The sequence below is a fragment of the Heterocephalus glaber genome, unplaced genomic scaffold, assembly GCF_053883595.1.
Source record: "Heterocephalus glaber isolate CG9 unplaced genomic scaffold, H.glaber_assembly_v1.0 deba00001504, whole genome shotgun sequence".
NCBI classification, from domain to species: domain Eukaryota; kingdom Metazoa; phylum Chordata; class Mammalia; order Rodentia; family Bathyergidae; genus Heterocephalus; species Heterocephalus glaber.
In genome coordinates this window covers 14,648,657-14,667,404 of record NW_028258324.1, presented here as the reverse complement: position 1 = coordinate 14,667,404, position 18,748 = coordinate 14,648,657, and the positions used below count along the sequence as shown (strand labels likewise).

Sequence of the window (18,748 nt, the reverse complement as noted above, 5' to 3'; positions counted from 1 at the left end):
TCCTAAATATATATGCACCAAAATACGAATGCCTCCAACTATACAAAACAAATATTAATGGACATGAAAAACCAAATAAGCAGTAATACAGTTGTAGTGGGGGACCTCAATACCCCACTATCACAAATAGACAGATCATCTAGACAAAAAATTAACAACGAAATTCTAGAACTGAGCCAAGCTATTGAACAAATGGACTTAATAGATATTTACAGAGTGTTCCACCCCACAAAATCAGAATACACATTCTTTTCAGCTGCACATGGGTCATTCTCCAAAATAGACCATATGCTAGCTCACAAAACATGTCTAAATCAATGTAAAAGAATTGAAATTACCCCCTGCATATTATCAGACCACAGTGCAATAAAATTGGAGATCAATAACATGAGAAACTGCAAAACTCCCACAAACACCTGGAAATTGAGTAACACCCTCCAATGGGTATTACTGAAAAACCAATGGGTGACAGAGGAAATTAAAGAAGAAATTAGACAGTTTCTACAAGTAAATGATGATGCCAGTACAACATTTAGGAATCTATGGGACACAATGAAAGCAGTTCTACACAGGAAATTCATAGCAGTGAATGCCCATATTAGGAAAACAGAGAGAACTCAAATAAATAACCTAATGCAGAACCTCAAACTCCTAGAAAAAGAAGAGAATAACAAACCCAAAGCCCACACAGGACAGGAAATTATAAAGATCAGAGCAGAAACAATGCAATAGAGACTAAGAGAATGATACAAAAAATTAATGAATCAAGTTGGTTTTTTGAAATAAAATCAATAAACCTTTAGCCAACCTTATCAAAAAAAGGAAAGAAAAGACTCAAATCCATGCAATTAAGAACGAAAAAAGGGAAGTCACAACAGACCCAGCAGAAATCCAGAGGATCATCAATACCTACTTTGAGAACCTGTACTCTAATAAAACGGAAAACACAGAAGAAATGAACAGATTCCTAGATACATATGAATTACCAAAGTTAAATGAAGAAGATATAGAAATTCTAAACACCTCAATTACAATAAGTGAAACTAAAAATGTAATAAAAAATTTACCAACAAAGAAAAGCCCAGGTCCTGATGGCTTCACTGCTGAATTCTACAAGACATTTAAAGAAGCACTAATGCCATTACTCTTTAAACTCATCAAAGAAATTGAAAGGGAAACAAGGCTTCCAAATTCATTCCTGGAAGTAAGCGTTACTTTGATTCCAAAACCAGGGAAAGAGAAAAACCCAAAAAGAGAACTACAGGCCAATCTCCCTAATGAACATAGATGCAAAAAACCTCAACAAGATACTGGCAAACAGAATACAGAGGGTCATCAAGAAGATTATACTCCCTGACCAAGTCGGATTTATCCCAGGGATGCAAGGATGGTTCAACATACGTAAATCAATAAATGTAATACACTATAATAACAGAGTCAAGGATAAAAACCATATGATCATCTCAATAGATGCAGAAAAGGCATTCCACAAAATACAACACCCATTCATGATAAAAACCCTACAGAAAATTGGAATAGATGGTCTTTATCTCAACCTGATTAAGGCTATCTATGAAAAACCAACAGCCAACATCATACTAAATGGTCAAAAACTGAAAACTTTCATGCTAAAATCAGGAACAAGACAAGGATGCCCACTGTCACCACTCCTGTTCAATATAGTTCTGGAAACATTAGCCACAGCAATTAGAAAAGAGAAAGAAATAAAAGGAATAAAGATAGGAAAGGAAGAAGTTAAACTATCATTATTTGCTGATGATATGATACTTTACATAGAAGACCAAAAAAACTCTACCAAAGGTTTCTAGACATAATTGACAGATTCAGTAGAGTAGCTGGATATAAGGTCAACACTAAAAGAACAATAGCCTTCTTATACACAAATAGCAGACTCACTGAGAGAGAAATTAGGGAAACAATTTCTTTTATAATAGCATCCAAAAAAATGAAATATCTAGGAATCAATCTAACAAAGGAAGCAAAAGACCTCTACGCTGAAAACTACAGCACCCTGAAAACGGAGATCAAGGAGGATATAAGAAAATGGAAAGACATGCCTTGTTCCTGGGTAGGAAGAATCAATATAGTAAAAACGGCCATACTTCCAAAACTGCTATATAGATGTAATGCAATGTGGATTGAAATTCCAACAATATACTTCACAGAGCTAGAGAAAACAATCCAAAAATTCATTTGGAACCAGAAGAGACCTAGAATAGCAAAAGCAATTCCAGGCAACAGAGACATGGCTGGGGGTATCACAATACCCAACTTGAAACTATACTACAAAGCTACTGTGATAAAAACAGCATGGTACTGGCAAAGAAACAGACCCGAGGATCAGTGGAATAGATTAGAAGATGCAAAAACAACTTCCGACATACTCAGCCACCTCATCTTTGACAAAGGAGCCAACCACCCTCATTGGAGGAAAGACAGCCTATTTAATAAATGGTGTTGGAAAAACTGGATTTCAACCTGCCGAAGCTTAAAACTAGACCCATACCTATCACCGTGCACTAAACTAAGATCGAAGTGAATTAAAGATCTAAATATTAAGACAGAAACACTAAACTTCCTGGAAGATAAGTTAGGTAGAACTCTTGAAGACACTGGCATAGGAAAAGACTTTATGAACAAATCTTCAGTAGCATGGGAGCTAGCACAAAGAATCAACAACTGGGATCTCATCAAATTAAAAAGCTTCTGCACTGCAAGAGAAACCACCAACAGAGCTAAGAGACAACCTACAATGTGGGAAGAAATTTTTAGCAGCTGTAACTCAGACAGAGGGCTACTACAGAGAATATATAAAGAACTGAAAAAAATCAGACCCCTCAAATTCAAAGACCCAATTCAAAAATGGGCATCTGAAATGAACAGACATTTCTCAGACAAAGAAGTAAAAGCAGCAAATAAACATATGAAAAAATGTTCAACATCACTGGTCATTCGAGAGATGCAGATGAAAACAACACAGATTCCACCTCACCCCACAAAGAATGGCTGCTATCAAGAAATCAACCAATAACAAATGCTGGCGGGGAGGTGGGGAGAAAGGAACCCTTCTCCATTGTTGGTGGGAATGTTGACTGGTGCAACCACTGTGGAAATTGGTATGGAGATACCTCAAAGAACTAGGACTACAGGTCTCATTTGACCCAGCTATTCCCCTGCTGGGTATCTTCCCAAAAGAATTAAAAGAATCATACCACAGCAATATATGTGCACCTATGTTTATAGTGGCACAGTTCGTAATAGATAAAGCTTGTAAACAGCCCAAGTGCCCATTGACTGGAAACTGGATAAAGAAGATGTGGGTTTTTTTTATAAAATGGAGTACTACTCAGTCATAAAGAATGAAAAACTAGAGACATTTATAGCTAAATGGATGCACATTGAGGCCATACTCTTAAGTGAAATAAATAGGACACACACGTGTAAATACCAAATAGTTTCTCTAGTGTGAGAAACTGAGAGTGTAAATAAGGATTAAAAGGATTAACAACTAATAATTGACACTTTGAAATAGGAAAAGGTCCAAAAGGCTAGGGGTGATGGGAAGAGATGGGGAAAGGAAAGAATGGAAGGGAAAAATTATGAGAAAAGAAAAAAGAAATGGAAACGAAGTATGTAAATAGGGAAGGGTTTAGGGGTGAAGGGCACACAGGTAATGGGGAAAAAATGAGAACCAAGATACATCATGTACAGGTACAAGCACCCAAAGATAAATGTAAATGTATTGCATACCTAAAATGTACCAATAAAAGAATTTAAGAAAAAAAAAAAAGAATTTTACCTGGTTAGTAGTAATGACAATAATAGTCCCACAGCTTCTGCAGGTTCTAACTATAAGCCTAGGATGCATAGTTCTTAGTTAGACAAGCACTTAAATGGCCCTTTACAGATATAAACGGGTCATCCACAGCTTAGTCTAAGACACATGTCATCACTGCTCTACAATCCCAAAGTAATGAAATTTGGAGTTTTTTAAAGGTCTAGGGAAAAGAGTCCAGGAAAGCAGGTCCCTGGGAAATGGCAGTAAACTAGCTTTGAGAAGAGAGATTCCAGGCAACAATTCACCAGGGGTGCGACCAAGCAAAGGGAGGATCTCTGACACTCACTGTTAACTTCTTCCCTGTTCTTAGCTGTAGGAACTCCCTTTCTTCTAGGCCCTTGGTGAAAGCCTGTTATTTACAACAACAGTAGCTTGGTGGGCTTAGGGAATGATGAGGCTGAGCCTACTGTACACACACATGTGACACAGTGAGCCCTCATGGTCCTCAAAAATACTGCTAAAGGGGAAGAAATACTGCTTGGGCAATTAAAAAAATTAATTATATCCCCAGAAACTTCTACTAGGAAAGAATCCTTTGGGAAGAATTAGGAAACTAGGGAGTGCACCTACCACTTCCATATATGTGGGATGAGGGCCAGAGCCAGCAGAACTGTACCAGAGAAGAAAGGAGGAAAAGGGGGAGCTGGGATGTCTCCGTTTATGCAAATGGAAAAGGAGGCTCACAGAGGTGGGGGGATCACTTAAAGTCACACAGACAACATACAGTGGAGCAGAAACTGGGGCAGGGCTCCCCTAGGAAGGGAGGACTAAGAGTCCCTAATGCTCTCTAGGCTGCCAACTTTGGAGTCCAGCTGGGTGGCCCCAGACCTCTGCCTGAACAGCAAGTGCTGCCAGAGACCCTGCTTGGGGCAATGGCCACCCCTGTTTCCATACACAGATCCTCTCCTAGCCCTCCGCCTATCTTTCCTATTCATCCGCACCAACCCTAAATAGAAAAGCCCCTGTGAAATGCTCCATTAGAATGGTTATTTTGTTGAAGTGCCAAATGACCAGCTCCTGCTGCCACTTTCCATCCCTCCAGCCATCCCCAGTTGGAATCCAGAAATAAAACAATGGCTTTGTTTCTGTATTTTGATTTCCTCCCTAAAATCTCAACCATGCAGGAAACACCCACCCAGTTCCAGATAAGTAGACTCAGGCCACTGTCCACTGGGGGTGGGTGGGGCCCGGCCAGCAAGTGGAGATGGAGGGAAGGCTATGAGGCTGGCAGGCCTGAGCTGCCTGGGAACACGTGACCTCTGCCTGCCAGACTTCCTCCAGCCAACTTCCTCTGAAGGGAAAAGGCTTGGGTGTGAAGAGGAGCTTGAAGCCAAGGAACCTCAACCTGAGGAATGTGGGCGTGAAGAGAGGGCGAAGGAGAAGTGTCTCACACAGGCTTTTCATATATGCCCCCAAGGCTTTGGGACAGCGTCTCTGCCCTTCTTCCCTCAGCTCCTATGAGGAGGCATTCAAAACAGCCATTGAAAGAAGAACATGAGAGAGGCTATTTTGGGCTTTGGGACTGACTCCTGAGAGAATGGTACTGGCTGAGAAAGATGCGTTTGCCCTTCTTTGGGCCTCCATTTCCAGTGGAGTTAAAATACAAAGAGGTGAATTTGTGGGTTATGTAGAAAGGGAGGTCTTTGAAATGCTAAAGAATAAAAGGAGAATAACACTGAATTAAAATTAATTTTGCTTTTTGAGATGAAAATAATACTCTAGGGAAGAGGCAATGCCTGTCCCCATATCATAACTCCTAAAGGGTGAGTGGAACAGGCCCTTCTGTGGTCAGCTCCCAGTCTTTGCTGACTTTTGAATCTCCATCAGAGAGAAAATAACTGGGCAGTGTGATTCCTTGTTGGCAGCTCAGGGACAGAAAACATTTCACCTCATCCTTAATAAAGAGGACTTAGGGACTGCTTCAGGTCCCCAAGGTGTATTATGAAATTAGTTCAAATCTTGGCCCCTAATCATGACTCACAGAAAAAAAGGATCTGCCTAGTAGGGAAAGCATTCCCAGAACTATGTGAATCTTTGATGTACAGCTTTTAAAAAGCAGTGCTTTGCTCACTGTTTTAACTCAAGCCCAAGATACATGCAAACAGAATCTCACCAGGTTCCTGGGAGTCAATCACTGGGTAGAAAAAGAGACTGCAAACAGTTGGGCGAAAACTGCCTCCTATTGTCACAGGCAGCTTCTACTCTCTGCAACTGGAGAGCTGGCTGCCCCAGCTGCTCCTGCTTGGCAGAGAGGAGGACCTGTTACTGCTGACCTGAGGCCTGTTCTATAGGAAAAGGGTCATTGAAGATTAGGAAGGTTAGAAAGTGTCCTATTAGACTTAGTCTCTTTCCTTCAAGGTGGTTTTATACTTTAGAATACAAAAAGTATTTTTAAAATACATTTAAAAAGACATTTAAGATATGCCAACTGACAAGTCACCTAGATATAAAAAGAGAATCGTGCCTTCTTTGCCTTTTTTAAGTACACCTTCCACTTTTCATTTAAATTCCAGTTCAGTTGGAGCAGCTGTGATTAAACCATGCTCTGCAACTCACAATGGTGAAGGCCGGTGTTGATGAGAGTGGATGAACATCTCTGAAAAAGGTCAAAGCCAAAAATGCAAACTGGACCTTTTCCCAGTGTGATCTGAAGCAGCAAACAGAGCTTCTATCAGCATCCTTGACAGAAGCCCAGTTGGCATTTTCAGTGGATTAGCTGGGGACATGAAGCCAAAAGAGAAAGCCAATGTATGGAAACTCAGGGCAAGGCTGAAAATGAGCTCAAAGCAGCCAGGTCAAAGGATGGGGATTCATTTTTAAATCCTGCTCTACCATGACCTACAAAGGAGAGCCAGTGTCATTTTGGTCCTCCAGTTCTGGGAAGAACAGGTGTATCAGAAGGATCATGTGCTTCACAGAGAACTCAATCAGAATCATTCTTGCCTCTGCTTCTCTCAAGTGATGATTTTGGGGACCTGCTTAACCTCCCCCAACATCAGTTTCTACATCCATAAAAGGATAACAGCATCCAGAAAAATTACTATGAGCCTTAGAGATGAATATAAAGCATATATAATATGGGGCAAGCCCACAAGTCTTTGTTGAAGGAAAGATATATGAGAGGATGGATGGATGGATGGATCAATGGATGGATAGATGGATGGATGGAAAAATGGTCATATTGGGAGGCTATCTTTAAACCATGCCATGTGAGGAGCAGCTGGAGAAAAGTAAGATCTTCAAAGGTTGGTATGGGAGAGGTTAAGAGGAGAAAGGAAAGAACTTTGTAAGGATGAGACTCCCCTAAAGGAGTTGACTGGTGAAGGACACTAAGAATTCTGTCTCTAGAAGGGTTCAGCTAAAGCCACAGCCCACCCCTATGAGCTGTCACAGGAGGGCCTCCCCCATTAAGAGTTTCCCAGCCTTTACTGAGAGAATCACTTTCCCATTTTGGCTATATTTGTCTACTGCTATACTGTTATTAGTTTAATCTGTACATTAAAATCACCATATTTAAAAAGAAGCATACTTTTTTTTGGTAGTGGGGATCGAATTCAGGTCCTTGCACTTGTGGAGCAGGCGGTGGTACCACTGAGCTAAATTCCTGGCCCTAAAAGAAGCATACTTTTAACTTAAAATTTTATTTGGCCTTAATCTAGGCAAAAGACCCCATTTAGAAAGCAGATATGATGTGATGCCTGTATTTTTTTTCAATAACACAGATAAACAAGTATATAATTATTAATCTGGAAGATGCTATCTGTGTGTGAACTGAGATTTAATGCGCTTAAGGGGTGCATTAAGTCTCTGCAGTGGGGAGCAATCTGTTATTTGAGGTTGCTTGAGTAATGATAATATTCTTCATTCTCGTGGTCCTTTTTGGTCTCCCAGCATATTTCATCTGTGTATTTCATCTAATCCCCATGACAACCCTGAGGGAAGAACAGAAAAGTCACAGATGGAGCCCAGCCCAAGCAGCACAGGCCCACCCAAGCCCTATAGATAGTCACAGAAGGCTGGGACTGAAGCTCAGCGCCCCAATTCTTCATCCTGCCCTCTGCTCCACTACCACATGCTGCACAGCCAACTCCATTCTTAGTGTTCTCCCAATCTCACTAGCAAGAACAACCCGTATGGAAATCAGGCTCTCTAGACAGACAATATGCCCTTCTGGGACCCAGAATGTCACCTCAGCAACTGGTGATGACCTACACTGTCATTTGGCCATCTGGCCATCAGGAGGCACCATCTACTGAAGCTGTCAGGAATACTAAAGGACAATGATAGGGACATGTTTGCTTGATGGCTCCCATGAGAGGGAAAGCTCTGGCCAGAAAGCCCTCTTGGATCACACTGGCCAGCGAAAAGCCCCAGAGGTGGAAACCTGGCCGAAGAGGGCTGGGGGAGAGCGTCTCTGGAAATAGGTGGGACCATCACATGCAGCAGAAATGCTGCTGCACAAGAGATGGGGACCATGGATTACATGGCAGCAGCTGCCAAGGAGCACACATGGCCTTCATCAGCCTCAACACATCAGCTCAACCATCTGAAGTATGAGTTGGTGGCAGCACTGCCTTCTTTGTCATAGCCTAACAAGAAGGGCTACCAGTTGTCTGCAATGGTAACCCTGTGCACTCCTGACACCTACCTTCACTGTTTCATGCATACTGGCCTGGCTGGGACAACAGGGCCACTGAGCAGGTCCTCAATAAACATCAGTGAAGCAATGTGGCTTTAGACCAGGGATGGTCAACCTGAAATCTGGGGCTCATCTTCAGAAATCCCTAAATTCTCTTGAATTACATGCCCAACTTTGCACATCAAACAATTTTTCTGGGTTTCTCACTGCCATATTAAAAAGGCCAAGTCCAGAACATAAAAATCTTAATTCTGAGCTCCAGGCCCTCAACTTTCTTGCTTACTTGTCCCATGCAAGAACTCAATGGAAGTTTACAATGACTTCAAAAGAACTGAGAGGAAATCTGAGAGCTCTGACCCACTGCTTAATCTATTGTATTCAAGTTTTATTACCTGCACCCCAAAGCATCCCCTTTGACTCAGCACTACAGGGCCCAGAGGCATTATCTAAGACTATGAGGACAGGGCCTCCGAGTTCACCAACAAATTCCTCCCAAAGCTGAATTCTCACCTTCGTCCCCAGACCATGAGTTCTTGCCAGATGACCTAGATCACAGGGAGCTCACCCAGCCCGTTCTTTTTCCTGATCTCAGACAAAGGTGCAAAAACCTCACAGCTGGCTCATGCCTGCATGGGCTGGGCAGTTAACAGAGCCTCTGGAACTGAATGTACACCCTCTGGACACCTGGGAACATTCCAGCTTTGGATAAAAACCTGCTCCCACTTAGTCATATGAATATAGTTTGAACAAACTCTACATTGCTCATGAGCAGGTATGTTTTCAATCACTGTCAGGGAGGCACACGCTGGGGCAGCTCACTGGTAGAACAGATTGCAATGACTACACCAGATGTAAAACAAACACTGAAGGCCACATTTCCCTGAGAACTCACTAGACCCTGAAGGCTGGTCAACATGTGGTTCTGACCAGTCACCTCAGGAACTCAATGTATTACAGCCTAGCAGTCCTTCTTGGTTCCAGGCAGTCACTAGTGCTCAGGAACCAATAATGGACTTGTCACATTATAAGAAAGTGAGATATCTATGGGTAAAGCTAATAATAAAAGTTACACCTGTCACAAAAGTGTCTCACATAGCTGAAAGCATAAGATGTATAAAATAGAAACTGTTTTATGCAGGAGCAAAGCTGACAACCATGGAAGATAATCATCTGCCTCCCCAGTGGGTGCTGACCACCCTTTCCTCCTAAGAAAACACCAAGGTGACCTATGGGAGCTTCAGTTAACACCAGAGCACTGCGCTTGCTCACCATTTCTCCCTCACACAGGCTGTCAACACTGAAAATTCCAGAGTATCAAAGTCTCCCACCCTGGCAAAGAAAGGCCAACTAGACCATAAACCACTGACAGAGATGCTACCCAGCTGCTGGGCAGTATGAACAGACCCAAGGGTGAAAACTATGTCTCAAAACATTTTCAGTCCCAGTGAGCAAACAATTTACAGGAAATTATGAGGTTCAAAAAAATGTTAGCAGCTCAAGTTTCTTCTCTGGAAAAAGACGCAGGACAAACTCTAAGAACTGTCTCTGTTAAAGTGCTTTATTCACTGCTAAGCCTTGACACATGTCAGTTATTAACAATACACACAGCCACCACCTTGCACTTCAACCCACCACGCATGTCAGCAGAGAATGCTAAATTATCAGCACATGACACAGGCTGCCCCAGAGCCCAGCACCACCAGACCCTCGAATCACCGGCCAGAAGAGACACATGGCCCAAAGCACGGACTCTGGATACTATCGCAGACAAGTTGCTGACCCTTTCTAGCCCCAGTTCCCCCAACTGTACACAGGGATAAAACCTTTCAGGAGGTGTCCTGTCAAATTATGAGCAAGCCACATCAAATGCCTGGTCCTTGTGAGCCTTGCTGTTATGGCAGTGAGGCCTCCAGGCTTTTAAGTCTGATCTGCTTACTCCTGCTGCCCGGCAAACCTCTGTGGAGGCCACAATGTGAAGTCTCATCAGTCATTCTACCTGGTTCAGGACAGGGTGTGAGTCCTGGAGAAACAAAAACCACTGTAGGGGCCTGTGTGGGAGGAGGGGCAATCTCAAAACCCCAGGAAGTGGTCTTCGTCACCCTCTCCAGTCTGCACCTTGCCCCAGGCCAGCACCCACCTCAGGTCTATCTAGGGTCTAACTGGGTAAACAAGGGCCCACGCTACAGCACGGCATCACCAGTCCTAGAAGGCTTTCCCTGACCTCCCTCACTAGAGGACTGGCCCCTGAGTACACCCAGCACCCCTGGGCTTCCCAGATCCCACCACTGACCACGCTCCCTTGTCGCCTTTCCCGGGGCGGGGGGGGGGGGGGCAGGAGCTGGCACTTTGTCACACATGATGGGCACCCGCCCCTTCAGTTCAATGTATGAGTCCAGGCCCCAGTTGTGACCAGAGCCCCAGCTCCCCAAACCCCGGGGAGGGCCTCAGTGAAGAGTGGTTTGTAAAGGAGGCTGGTTTTTATTATTCAGATGAATGACACCCCACCCACACTCCCAACCCCCGCGGATCCCTGCCCTCCTTAACGCCATTTTAAAGGGGGAGAAAGATCTCTCCTCCCGCCCCGAGTCCCGCTGCCCAACTCCCACCTCCCGGCCGGCTCCTCTCGGGGCAACCACGGAACCCCAGAGTGATTACCATGATAGGGTCTCGGGTGGCAAGCCGGCCCTCCTCAGCGGGGTCTCGGCCGCGGCTGATTTCTCGATCGCACACCACCACGCCTGAAGCTCGTGATGGGGGCAAAGGACCACGCATAGACGTCCCGGCTCGCAGCCCGCGAGGGGAGAGCGAGGCAGAGGAGCCCGGGGGCGGCCACACCTCCCGCCCCGAACAAAGCCTCGCCGGGCTGGGGACGGCGCGGCCCGGCTTTCCCCACTTGGAGGCTGCCCGAGCACTCACTGCGCGCTCCGGTCCCGGCTCGGCTCCTGCCCTCAGGCCGCCTCCTCTGCGCCCGCGGGCCCGGCGTCTGCCGGACGGGCTGCTCCACGCCACCCACCCGCCCACCGCTCCCCGCCCCGCGCCGCCTTAAAGCGACCGCGCAACCCGCGCGTCCCGAGCACCCGGCGCGCCGCGCATTCCTTATATTGCAACAGCGCTTGCTAAAAATAGAGCGCCACGGCGCGCGGCTGGAGCTCAGCCCCGAGCCCAGGGATGCGCGCCGCGAGACCTCGGGCCCACGCGTGCCGGGTCCCCAGGCGGCCAGGGCGCGCAGGCCGGCCACAGGCCTGGCCCACTCCTCTGCACCCCCCCTTGGGCCCGCGCACTTACGGCTTTAAGGAGGATGCAGGGTGGGAATTCCCTCCGTCCTCTTTAAAAAGCTTCAGTGCTGCAACCTTTAAATCTTTGCTGTGGCCTGGGCAACTTCTGAGTCTGTGAACGCCGCCTCAGTCCTAGGCGTCCTAGGCGATCCTGGCTCCCACTGGACCCGCGTCCCCTTGGAATCCTGAGACTTCTTTTTTCTAGGTCCTGTTGCCAGCGTCCTTTTCCTCTCAGACCCTCCGGGTGCACTGGGGCGGGGCCCAAAGTTCATTTGGTTGGGTGCGAAGGGAACACACAACACTTGCGCGCCATTTCATTGTTTCAGTTCTGCTAACTCCTCTCCATTCATGTCATTTTCTTCGCATTTAAAAAAATTGAGATATAATTCACATACCATAAAATTCCACCTTTCAAAGTGCGCGATTTGATGGTTTGAAGCATATTCATGAAATTGTACAGCCATCACTACGACCTACCACCAGAACATTTTAATCACCCCTCCAATGTGGTAGTCACTCATTCTCCCCTCGACTCAGCCTTGGAAACCACTAATCTACTTTGCAGTCTCCATGGATTTGCCTATTCAGGACATTTCTATAAATGGAACCATACAACATGTGGTCTTTTATATCTAGCTTCTTTCTGTAAGCACAATGTTTTCATGGTCTATATGCGTTTTCTTGCATGCAACTGTACTTAGTCCATTTCATGGCTGAATAATATTCTATTGTACATACATAAAGCATTTTGTTTATACATTGATTAGCTGATGAATATTTAGGTTTCTGCTTTGCAAATTATTGTGAATAAAACTGCTGTGAACATTCCTATACAAATCTTTGTATGAACATAAGTTTTCATTTCTCTTAGACAATATCTCAAAGTGGAATTGCTGGGTCATGTGGGTAGTTCCTTTTGGAAAAACAATTTGTTTTTCAAAGCAGCTGCACCCTTCTACATTCCCACCAACAATGTTTGAGGGATCCACAGTCTCCATATCCTCCCCAACACTTGTTATTGTGTGTCTTTTTTTTTATTAGCACCATCCTGGTGAGGGTGAAGTGGCATCTTGAGGATTTGATTATCATTGTCATTTGTGAGGACTTTTGTGTGTGTGCACGTGTGTGTGTGCGCGCGCGCCTTGTGTGTGCCTTGATGGCTTGGAACCAGCTATACACCTAGGGAACCTATTCTCTTCCCATTTTGAGAACTTCTCCTTCCACTCCAGACCTGAGGGGACCTCACTACTCTGAGTCCTGCAGCCCATGGTGAGGCTGCCACTGGCATCCCAGCCACAGATGCAGCCATTCAGTGAGAGCTGCTGTGCCCCCCATGTCTCCAATCCCATCTGCTCCTCTCAAGGCCAAGTGGACCCCAGAAAACCAGATTGGATGCCACTGAAAACATCCCACCTTGCCAGTAGGGAGTAAAAGAAGTGTCTGGGAAGGGAGCTTGAGGAAACAAGTTCACGACCAAGTCTTGGCCTGGAACCTGCCTTTTGCTCCCCTTTCCATTTACAGCAGGCCATGAGGAAGGTACATATAAGGCATTGTTTGTCTGTCTGTCAACCCTTCACTGGCTTCTTCTATCAAGAGTTATCGCCTCCTCGGCCCTGACAGGGACCATAGCCTGGTGCCCTCAGCAGGGCTGAGACATCATCTACACGACAGTCAAAAGGTATATGGATATTGCTTCCATATACAAATCTCTAATAAGATGTCTTCTCAAAAATGGAGTTTACACAGCTGATGGTCATACCCAGGTACCTGGGATTCTCCAACAGGCTGCCTCCTCTGCTCTTCAGAAGTAAAGCTGTGGCTCAATTGCTGGCAAACAGGGGCTTTGGAGACAGGGAGACAGGATAAAAGCAAGGCCTGGATTTGAGAGTTCATTCACTCAGTAAACACTGCCAAAGCATCCTCTGAGTGCCTGCATTGGTTTAGAGAACAACCTCCCAGGAAAGTGAGTGGCAGCCAAGAAAAGTGCAGGGGACCATGGGAGCTCAGAGGAAGGGTACTTGGCCCAGGGTGGAGAGAAGAAGGCAGTGGGAATGGATGGCTAACCCTGGACTCTAAGGACAAATAGTACCTTCTATGTTGAAGCCTGATTGAGCTGAAGTCTTTCCAAAAATTCCAGCAGATCTTCATGGTTGATCCGATGTATATGAGGCATGGTAGGAGGTCAGACTCCTGGCTCAGAACCCAGGCAGGGATCAGGCTTAGTTTACATGCCCCAAGGGCCAAGGGCAGCCACTGGGCCAGGAGCCAATTCCTGGATAGGGCAAAAGTCAGAACTGCTGGGCTTCTTAGGAGGACCTCCCCAATTAATGACAAAACAAATGTGTTTTATGCACTGCAGTGTCCTATCCTTGCTTCTCTGCCCCAAGGCTTGGTGAATGCCTAATGGTCTAGTGGGGAATGCAGGAGGACCTGGGGACTCCAGGGCTGGAAATCAGCCAGGTCATTGTGGCCCAACTTTCCTCTCTAACTCTATCTCCAGTATAGTCTCTGAGGGAAGAAGTAGCTGTGAGTTCCTGAGCATTCATGAATGATGTGCCAGATACTGGGCCTGGGGATGGGTCTACACACCTCCAACTACTCTTATGTTGAAAGCCTTACCAGCCCTCCTGGCAGAAGAGACCATCTGTCTAATCCTACACAAGGGTGGACTGATCAGAAAGCCTGTACTCTCTCTACCATGCCAGTGGCCACGATGGGCAGGTCAGTTGTGTGTTTGGCTGGTGTTGGGGAAGCAAGAAAAGATGGACAAGAAGGAGACCGGCATTTGGTTTAGTTTCCTAGTCACAGCTTCTTCAGACTATGTTCAGCTCTTTCAGTGACCTTGCAGCACCAATAATAGATTATTAAAAGAAGCTGGTCTCAGCCCCATGGTGACCTCTCTTCTGAGCCACATACTGTATAAGGCTCTTCTTCCCTTGCCATTGAGTTAGCACCAAAAGCTACATCTGCTCTCAGGGTTTCCCAGCCCAGTCACTCCTCATCCTTGCCTTCCCTACTAACACCTCTTTACCTGCCGCTTCTCTGGTCTCCTTGGGAGTAAGGCTTCACAAGGTTTTCTTCCCGCACATGGACTCCTTCTTTCTCTCTGGAGCTAGAAGTGCAACTTCTGATAAATCTTCCACCCACTTCATCATAAACGTTCTCCTAAGGATTGTGCACACTCAACTAATATGTTTGTTTTTCTCCTTGTTGTCTCTTCCTCCATTTAAACAAAAGTCTGGTGGCTCTTAAACTTTTGAGATTGCAACACATCAGAAAAAATAAGTTTTGTATTGCAAATCAGAACACATGCACAAGTCAAACAAAAGTTTCATAGGACAATACTTACCTCTATTATTTGTGATGCACTTTGACCTATTCTATTCTATGTTATTAAAAAGTACTAGCAGACTTCTGAGAAGATACCGGAGCAGTAAACAGCAATAAATCAACCTCTCCCAAGATTCAGAATCCAAACACTGGAAAATAACAACTTGGAGAAAAGAAGGAGGGAGGTGGATGCCCAGGACCCAGGAAGGATCTGAAGGAAAAATTGGAGCCCTCAGAGAATGTAAAGAGACAGACCACAATGCAGAAAAAGGAGGGGGCAAACTGTACTTTTTGCCTAGGTCTTGGCTCTGAGAGAGAGAGAGAGAGAGCTCATATCTAAAGAGACACAGTGAGGGCGTGTGACTACAGAAGCCTCCAGGGAGAAATGTACCAGTGGAATAGAACAACAAATGCTGTGCACTACAACAGCTGGTAAGTGACTCCAGTCCACTAGAGTCTCCCCTGAAGAGGGGCCTTGGTCAATCATCATTTTAGGGAGGGGCCTAATGACTCTGGGACTTGGAACAGCCATGGGTTGGCTTCATCTCAAGGCTCCTAGTGTTGATATCACACATTGACTGAATGAGGAATAACCACAGGAGTCATTCAGGAATAGGGAACTGAGATCAGACCAGCAAGAGACACCCAGAGTGTTGTAGGCTGAACAACTCAATCCCTAACCCCACAACCAGAGGCTAGGATCAGCCTGAACTTCTGTGAAGTTGAAAGCACCAGAATCAGCACTCCACCCAAATCCTACTGCAGGTTTGTTGGGGTCATAAGCATAGATCTGGGGTCTGTCTTCCACCTTTGTCTACCAGTAACAGCAGGGACATATCCTGAATTGGACACCACTGCAAAAATGTAGACCCCGGAAATAATTACAGGCTTGAAAGTGCAGAGAAATCTCTTTGCTTTTTGATGCTTTTTGGTTTTTACCTTGTTTGTTTTTCATGAGTGTGAGTATTGGTTTTAGGTTTTTTGTTCTGTTTTGTTCTTGTTTTTCCTTCTTTCTTTCCTCCTGTCTTCTTCATCAGTTTCCCAAAGCTTTGATAATCTTCCTTTGTTCTTCAGCCTTGCTTCTAATCTCTTTCTCTTCTTTCCTCTGGTTTTTCTTCTTATCCTTTTTTGTTTTTTTTTTTTTGGTACTGGGGATTGAACTCAGGACCTTACGCTTTCGAGGCAAGCAGCAGCACCACTGAGCTAAATCCCCAGCCCTCTTCTTATCCCCTCCAGTCCTCCCAATTTACAAAGATTTTGTTCCTATTTTTCCATTTTCTCATATTAATCCCATTCCCTTCTATCCTTTCCCCTAGCCCTCCCACTTCCTTCCCCTTTGCCCCTTTTCTTCCTATTTCACATTACCTATTATACATTTAGTCCTAATTTACACTTTCAGTTTCTCACACCAGAGAAACTATTCAGAAATCATTCATGTGTGTCCTATTTATTTCATTTAAGAGTATTGCCTCAATGTGCATCCACTTAGCTATAAATGTCTCTAATTTCTCATTTTTTATGGCTGAGTAGTACTCCATTTTATAAAAAAACCACAGTTTCTTTATCCAGTCTCCAGTTGATGGGCATTTGGGCTGTTTCCAAGTTTTAGCTATTACAAACTGTGCTGCTATGAACATGGGTGCACATATGTCACTATGGTATGATTCTTTTAATTCTTTGGGGAAGATCCCCAGCAGTGGAATAGCTGGGTCAAATGGGACTTCCAGTCCTAGTTCTTTGAGGTATCTCCATACTGATTTCCACAGTGCTTGCACCAGTCTACACTCCCACCAGCAGTGGAGCAGGGTTCCTCTTTCCCCACAGCCCCACCAGCATTTGTTATTGGTTGATTTCATGATAGCAGCCATTCTTTCTGGAGTGAAGTGGAATCTCAGCATTGTTTTCATTTGCATCTCTTGAATGACCAGTGATGTTGAACATTTTTTCATGTATTTATTTGCTATTTCTACTTCTTTGTCTGAGAAATGTCTGTTCATTTCAGATGCCCATTTTTGGACTGAGTCTTTAAATTTGGGAGGTCTGATCTTTTTAAGTTCTTTATAGATTCGAGATAGTAGACCTTTGTCTGAGGAAGAGCAGGTGAAGATTTTTTCCCACATTGTGGGTTGTCTCTTCACACTGCTGGTGGTTTCTCTTGCTGTGCAGAAGCCTTTTAATAAGAAGAGATCCCACTTGTTGATTGTTTGTGCTAGTTCACGGGCAACTGAGGTTTTGTTCATAAAATCTTTTCCTACACCGATGTCTTCAAGGGTTCTACCTAACCTCTGTTCCAACTGGTTCAGAGTTTCTATTTTAATATTTAGATCTTTAATCCATTTTGATTTTAGTTTAGTGCATGGTGAGAGATACAGTTCTAGTTTTAATCTTTGGCAAGTTGAAGCCCAATTTTTCTAGCACCATTTATTAAAGAGGCTATCTTTCCTCCAGTGAGGGTGTTTGGCTCCTTTATCGAAGATGAGATGGCTGAGTGTCTGGCGTTGTTTCTGCATCTTCTAATCTGTTCCACTGGTCCTCAGGTCTGCTTCTTTGCCAGTACCATGCTGTTTTTATCACAGTAGTTTTGTAGTAGAGTTGCAGGTTGGGGATTGTGATACCCCCTGCCATGTCTCTGTTACCTAGAATTGCTTTTGCTATTCTGGGTCTCTTCTTGTTCCAAATGAATTTTTGGATTGTTTTCTTGAGGTCCATGAAGTATGCTGCTGGGATCTCAATTGGAATTGCATTAAATCTATATAGCAGTTTTGGAAGTATGGCCATTTTCACTATATTAATCCTTCCTACCCAGGAGCAGGAGATGTCTGTCCATTTTCTGATATCATCTTCAATCTCTCTTTTCAGAGTGCCATAGTTTTCAGAGAAGAGGTCTTTAATTTCTTTCATTAGGTTGATTCCTAGGTATTTCAGTTTTTTGGATGCTAACGTGAAAGGATTTATTTGCCCTATTTCTCTCTCAGTGAGTCTGTCATTCGTGTAGAGGAAAGCTATTGATTTGTGTGTGTTGACCTTGTAACCAGCTACTTGACTGAATTTGGTTATTAAGTCTAGAAGACTTTTGGTGGAGTTCTTGGGGCCTTCTATATAGAGTATTATGTCATCTGCAAATAATCACAATTTGACTTCTTCATTTCCTATCTTTATTCCTTTTATTTCTTTCTCTTGTCTAATTGCCATGGCTAATGTTTCCAGAACTATATTGAACAAGAGTGGTGAAAATGGACATCCTTGTCTTGTTCCTGATTTGAGTGTGAAGGATTTCAGTTTTTGACCATTTAGTATGATATTGGCTGTTGGTTTTTCATAGATGGCTTCTATCAGTTTGAGGTAGAGACCATCTATTCCAATTTTTTGTAGGGTTGTTATCATAAATGCATGTTAGATTTTGTCAAATGCTTTTTCTGCATCTATGGAGATAATCACATGGTTTTTGTCCTTGGCTCTATTGATATAGTGTATTACTTTGATTGATTTTCGTATATTGAACCATCCCTGCATCCCTGGGATGAATCCCACTTGATCAGGGTGTATGATCTTCTTGATGATCTTCTGCATTCTGTTTGCCAGTATCTTATTAAGGATTTTTGCATCTATGTTCATTAGTGAGATTGGCCTATAGTTCTCTTTTTC

The 18,748-nt window shown here is 44.3% G+C and overlaps 1 protein-coding gene across 6 annotated transcripts in view; it reads right to left on the bottom strand.

Annotated features, from left to right (window-relative positions):
- Mras (muscle RAS oncogene homolog) overlaps nt 1-12,354 on the bottom strand; it is a 59,257-nt gene extending 46,903 nt beyond the window's left edge. For 2 of the 6 annotated variants that reach the window (XM_087186220.1, XM_004834312.4), the window contains exon 1: nt 11,154-11,462. The gene's annotated coding sequence lies outside the window, so the exon portion shown is untranslated. Of the gene's footprint in view, nt 1-11,153; nt 11,583-11,783 lie in introns of those variants that run through there. The other 4 variants (XM_004834314.4, XM_087186219.1, XM_004834313.4 and 1 more) reach the window with 4 other exon arrangements.
- Between the last annotated feature and the right edge of the window lie 6,394 nt (nt 12,355-18,748).